The following is a 6,286-nucleotide window of genomic DNA, read 5'->3' as shown; positions in this document are numbered from 1 at the left end:
TACAAACTCAAAGTCCACTACAAGTTAGAGGAGCACTCTAATCGAGGCACCACCATTAAAAAAAATGCAGGGCAAAAAAATAGGTATTTCACAAGGGACAATATAGAAACGGCCAATAAAAAGTGTTGAACATCATTAAATATCAGGAAAAAATACATTAAAATTATCATGTGATACCATTTGACAGCCAGTAGAAAGGCTAAATTAAAAGCAAGAGGAGTTCCTCTTCTAGAGGAGATAGACTGACTGGAACTTTACGAACCATCTTGTGTGAAACAACTAAAACGCAAGACGAATATGGAAACAGAGGTATTTCAAGACACTAAACATTGGTGGGGCAGCGAAGGACAGTGATCACTGAGAGAAGGGAAACAAATGGGATGACTTTATGGTTGCTAAAGCCTGCTGACGGGAGGTTTCCAGGCCTAGACCCGGGGCGGGGGGGAGTTGACGTCAGGAAGAGCATGACAGTCACCTTGGTTGACAAGCTAAAGAAGAGAATCTGGAGAAGCCCAAGTAAGAGGCTTTCAAGTGGCTAATCTAACTGTAACCGGGAGATTCAAAGAAGTGGGGAGAAAATAAATTTGAAGACATAATAGCTACTTTTCTTTAAAACTTGATAAAAATTGTAGATCCACATATCCAAAGAGTTAAGTGTCCCTAAGCACATGACCATGAAGGCAAGTATATGAAGTCATATTAAAAAACAAACAAACAAACAAACAAACAAACAAAAACTTGCTTTAAGACAGAAAGGTTTAAAAATGACACATATGTACAGAGAAAAAGAGATCAGAATAAAAGAAGACATCTGGTTGGGAACAATGCAAGCCAGGAGACAGTGGTGCACCATCTATAAAGTACTGAAAGAGAAAAATCGTCACGCTAGAATTCTGTACTCAGCAAAGATATCTTTCAAAAAATGAAATTGAAATAAAGATTTTTTTTTTAAGCATACAAAAGCTGGAAGACTCCAGCACTAAAAAGACTTGCACTAGAAAAATGTAAAGGAAGTTTTCCATGAAGAAGAAACCGATAGCAAATTGAAATCTAGATCTACACAAAGGAATGAAGGGGACTGGAAATGGTGAATATTAAAAGAAAAAAAATATTCAAATAGCTTTATGATATAATTGACTTTTTAATGCAAAAATTATAATGTGAAGCTTACACTATCTTAGATCTTTAACTTAATATTTTCCAAATTTGGGAAAATTGGGGATATTTTTCTTTTAAATATTTTCTGGCCCATATGCCCTCTTTTTCTGCTAAGACTTCAGTTACACATACATTATGTTACTTGATACTATATCACAGGTCACTTATCTATGTTCATTTGAGTGTTTTTCTCTGTTTTTCAGAATGGGTGATTTCCATTTTATTGTTTTGTTTGTCTTTAGTATGATTCTAAGATCATCAAGAAAAAAATCCTACTTCAGATAGTATGCATTCTAATCACAAAACCTCCAATTTTTGTAGTTTTAATTTCCCATATATGATTTCCTATATGTCCACGTATTATTGTCAGCTCCTTTTTTAAGACTTGAATTTATTAAGAGTTTATAATTACTCTTCAAAGTCCTTGTCTGTTAATTTTCACAGCTTGGTCATCTCAAGGATAATTTTTATTACCTGATTATTCTCTTGACACTGCATCACATTTTCTGTTTTGTTTGTTTGTTTGTTTGTTTCCCATTTGTAGTTTTTTAAACATACATAGTGGACAGTTTTAAGTGCTGGCTATAGGTGAAGGACATCTAGAATTGGTAGTAGAGAGAGGTATTCAAACCTCATTATGATCTAGAGACCAGTTGTAGCAATGGAGAATACAGCTTATTCCATCACGGCTCCTTTATTAAGTCTTTTGTGAAGACTGCATCTGGCAACCACCATGACCTCTAGATGATAGGAGAGCAGGAGGGAATCTGATAAGCGCAGTGATTGGACTGTAGCAGAGACACTTGCAGCCTTACTCATATCCCCCTTGACCTACGCTTGAATTTTAGCTGCGGATCCCATGGGCAGGTCTAGTGCCTTTCATCTCCCTGTATGCAGATGGTGTGATAACCTCAACTGTGTACCACATATCCTCGCTTTTTGCCTTGAAACTCTACCTTCACTAAATATCTGGGGAGGATTTGATCCATGCTACATCCCTGTGCTGCTCAGATGTGCAAGGGAGTTAATGCCCCCAGGGAAAACCTCAAATAATAAGGTGTGAGAGGTATTAGATAACACTCCTGTCTCCTATACTTTGGATAAATAATTCAGTGATGGATCTGGCGTACTTCTTAGGAGGTCCCATAAGAACCAAGTCCCCATTTGTAATTTGCTGTTATATTGATCTTTCTGTCTCACTCTCTTGGCTTCTTCAATTCTTCTCTTTTAGATAAGCTCCCAGATGAAATACTGTGTGCAAGTCTTTGTATGGGGTTGTACTGGTTCTCTAAGAAGAGAACAAATGGTAGAACTACAAAGTTTTAAAAGTTTCCCATTAAAAGAATTATAATATATATCCAAGAGGATATCGCAAGACTAGGGTTAGTTATTTTAATGTTGGGAAAAATCGGAGCATTTTCAGAGATAAAGAAAAGAGAGTTACAACTTTGCATTAAAAAAAAAAAATTCTTGTGAATGAACTATTTTTAAGTGTGCCACTTATGTATATTAGTGTCTGAAAGGGCTTGTAAACATAATATTCCCTCAAGTATTTTATTTATACACTTAGCCCTGTGAAGAAAGAATTTATTCATCAAAAGTATATACTAATGAATTTCATTCAAATAATGGTAAAATCCGTAGGGTATGACCAAATTAATGAGTTTTTAATGGTGTTTTATATGTTTGCTCATGTTCAGGTAATCCTTTTCACATTTGCTAATGTTAGAATTACTGTTCTCAGACTACTACCTACCAGAAGACTCAAACCCACCAATTGATTCCTTTTTATATCATCAGGAACATTACCTTCTGCATACAGAAAGATATTTAATGCAAATAAAAATCAATAGCAATAAGTACCATTATAATAAGAATTCTGAAACAGCAAAAACTCTTACAAATGCCAGATTACGGTTCCTTTTATTTAAGCAGTCACCAGAGTATCCACATTTTGATAAAGAAGGTGTCTTGGCACTTCTTTTAAACAGAACTAGAATTTGTATAGTTAATGATGAGCAGCAAATTTTGTGCTTTTAAATGCCAAGGAGACAGTCCACTTACCCCCATGTACAAGACTTTTACCCACCAATCTTTCATTGATAAGTCCATATTTTGTTGTTTAAAAAATAAAAGAATTTTTTAATTTTATAATTTGCAGGTAATTGAATTTGTTTTTTAATTACATTTTTATTTATTTGTATTAAATTTATTGGGGTGACATTAATTAAATTATATAGGTTTCAAGTGTACAATTAATTAATACGTCATCTGTATATCGCATTGTGTGTTCATGACTCAAAGTTAAATTTCCTTCCATCACCATATATTTGACCCTCTTGGCCCTTATCTACCTCCCACCTTTTCCTCTAGTAACCACTAAACTGTTGTCTGTGTCTATGAGTTTTTGTTTGTCTTGTTTGTTTGTTGCTTTCAGTTTTATATCTCACATATGAGTGAAATCATGTGGTTCTCAACTTTTTCTGTATGACTTAGCATGATAATCTCAAGATCCATCCATGTTGTCGCAAATGGCAGTATTTCATATTATGGAATATGTCTTCGAATGACTATTTCTCCAGATTTTTCAGCCCAAGGAATTCATGCTTTGTCCATAGTGCTGCTACCTGAGAGAGTAAAGGCTATTCTTATGAGGGTGAGTGAGGTGCAAAATACTTAGATTTGAATAATTAAAGTAGATTGCATCAGCTCAGAACCCAGATAGAATTAACATGGAAACTGGTTTCAGCATCTACTTCAGAAAAGCATTCTAGGGACAATCTTCTCCCTCTATTTTCAGTTCTGGATTCATAAGAAAGATTTTCCCTTCCGAAATCATGAGGTCTCTAACTGCTTCTTGCCTTTTATTGATTATCCTCTGGGTTCTCTAACTTTTACAGCCCTTCATAACTGGCTGTCCTTTAGATCAGGTTCGTTATCAGTGTAGGAAGAAACATCTATTAAGCATTTCTTTTCATTAATTGAAGAAACTATTACTCTTAGAAGCAAGCAATGATTTGACAATTCTTCTTTAGGAGAATTATACATTGAAATTTGTTTATGAAATGCAAATGATCTGTAGTCAAATGACACATTATACATTTGTGCACAAAGACCAGGTTAGGTGCATTTGATTTAAAAAAACCTAGAAATTGTTTTGTTAAATATTCTCATAACACCCCCTTATCTTTGATGCAGTTTTTAATCTGATCATTTAGTTATTTCTCATTTCAAACTTGTTTTCACAGATTTAAGTGTACAAAATAAAATGCAAATAATAGGAAAATGCTCACAGTTGAAAAAATGTGCTTCATGATTAATAATTAGATCCAATTCCTACAATAACTACTGTTAGAGAGAAAACCAGAGCCCCAAATGGCATGAGTTATACTAAACCTCATGATTCCAAACCTAGACTTAATACCTAACCTAACTGCAGTTTCGACCTTCCCTACAAATGTAATGTTACTCACAGAGTCTAGAATTTTCTGGTCAGCCTTTATCACTTGGGCCCTCTCTATCCTCTGCAACAAGAAGAGGCAGTCTGCATGATAAAACCCTTGCCATCCCTTTTCCCCTAAAGGAAGACCTCCTGGTCTAAAAACAGCCCTTTCTATTATTTTGCTAATAAATCCCCTGTCACAGCCTTCTTCCTATAAAACCTTCCATTTTGTACAACCCCTCAGAGTGTCCTTCTCTTTGCTGGATGGGATGCTGCTGGATTCATGACTCAGTGAAGCCAAACAGATCTTCAAATTTACTTGGTCAAATTTTGTTTTTAACACTATTAATAATTCTGTGTATAAGGGAATATGAGTGGTAATGACATCGACATGAAAGATTTTATTACCTTTTCTGATTCGTATATATTTAAAATGCATTATCTTCTAATTGCCATAAATAATAGTTCTAATGCAAATGGAAAAGTAAGGAAAGGTAATGGATATCTTTGTTTGATTCTTCATTTTAGAAACTTATGTCTCAATGAATTCTAAGCATCATTTGTCATTACTTATACTGCATAATTTCCCTTAAAAGTTGATTACTAATGTATTTTTCAGCAGCGTTTTCAAGATTTCCTCTAATATAATCAAATTTTATTTAAAAATTTTATTAAAATTAATTTTGTTAAAATTGTACTTTATTAATTGAAATCTTGAAATTATTGCAGAAAAACTAAAAGAATGAGGGAATTAAGTGATACTTTCTTTCTTTCTTTTTTTATTTTTTATTTTTTAGGCAAGGCAACCCTTGGTTGACCTCACAGATTTCAAGGACCTTGTCAGTTTACAATCCCTTATTTTTAACACCTACAGCACCTGGTCTTCCTAGGTGGTCTCCCATCTAAGTACTAACCAGGCCCGACCCTGCTTAGCTGCTGAGATCAGACAGGAGCGGGCTCGTTCAGGGCAGCATGGCTGTAGACAAGTGATAATTTATGTCAAAAATCAGGAAGCTGTTGTGTCAATTTGCCATATTTCTGTAATTTTCTTTTTTGGGTTTATTATAGGGCACTGAATCAGTATGCACAAAAAGATGAGAAATAAACATGTATATTTATGTGATAAACAATTAGTATAACCTAATTGAATAAACACTTATATAGAACTGTTCATTTAAAGATTAACCTTGCCCTGAGGAAGGATTTGGCCCTTTGCCCCCAGCTCCTGGGAAGTTACTACTACACCCTTGATATGCCCTTAATGAAAAGACTACCTTCATTTACCTGGGGGCCATGGACCATATCAAATCATCTGTGCTAACAATGTGATTTATAGCAGCCCACATGGTTTTTAGATTGACTTCTGGAAGGGCTGGTCAGTCCCATGGGCAGTCAGCCACGTCTATGTGACCAACCTCCAATAAAACTTCTGAACAGGAAGGATCAGGAGAGCATCCCTGGCTGGCAGTACTCCAACCAATGTGACATATCGCTGCACATTATTGCTAGGAGAAATAAGCGCTGCCAACACGACTCTGCTGAGAGAGGACGTGGGGACCCCCACACCGGATCCCGGCTGGACCCTGCTCTCACGCATGTGCCTTTCCCCAGCTGAGCCTGCTGTGTATCCTTTTGCTGTGATAAACTGCAACCATGACTACACCTTTGCTGAGTTCTGCAAGTTCT

General features: G+C 35.6%; 1 pseudogene; it reads right to left on the bottom strand.

The window, feature by feature from the left end:
• Window positions 1-5,465: 5,465 nt before the first annotated feature.
• Window positions 5,466-5,584, bottom strand: LOC118610340 (annotated as a pseudogene).
• Window positions 5,585-6,286: the final 702 nt, after the last annotated feature.

The sequence above is a fragment of the Rousettus aegyptiacus genome, unplaced genomic scaffold, assembly GCF_014176215.1.
Source record: "Rousettus aegyptiacus isolate mRouAeg1 unplaced genomic scaffold, mRouAeg1.p scaffold_m13_p_12, whole genome shotgun sequence".
Lineage (NCBI taxonomy): Eukaryota > Metazoa > Chordata > Mammalia > Chiroptera > Pteropodidae > Rousettus > Rousettus aegyptiacus.
This window is presented reverse-complemented; position numbering and strand designations above follow the sequence as displayed.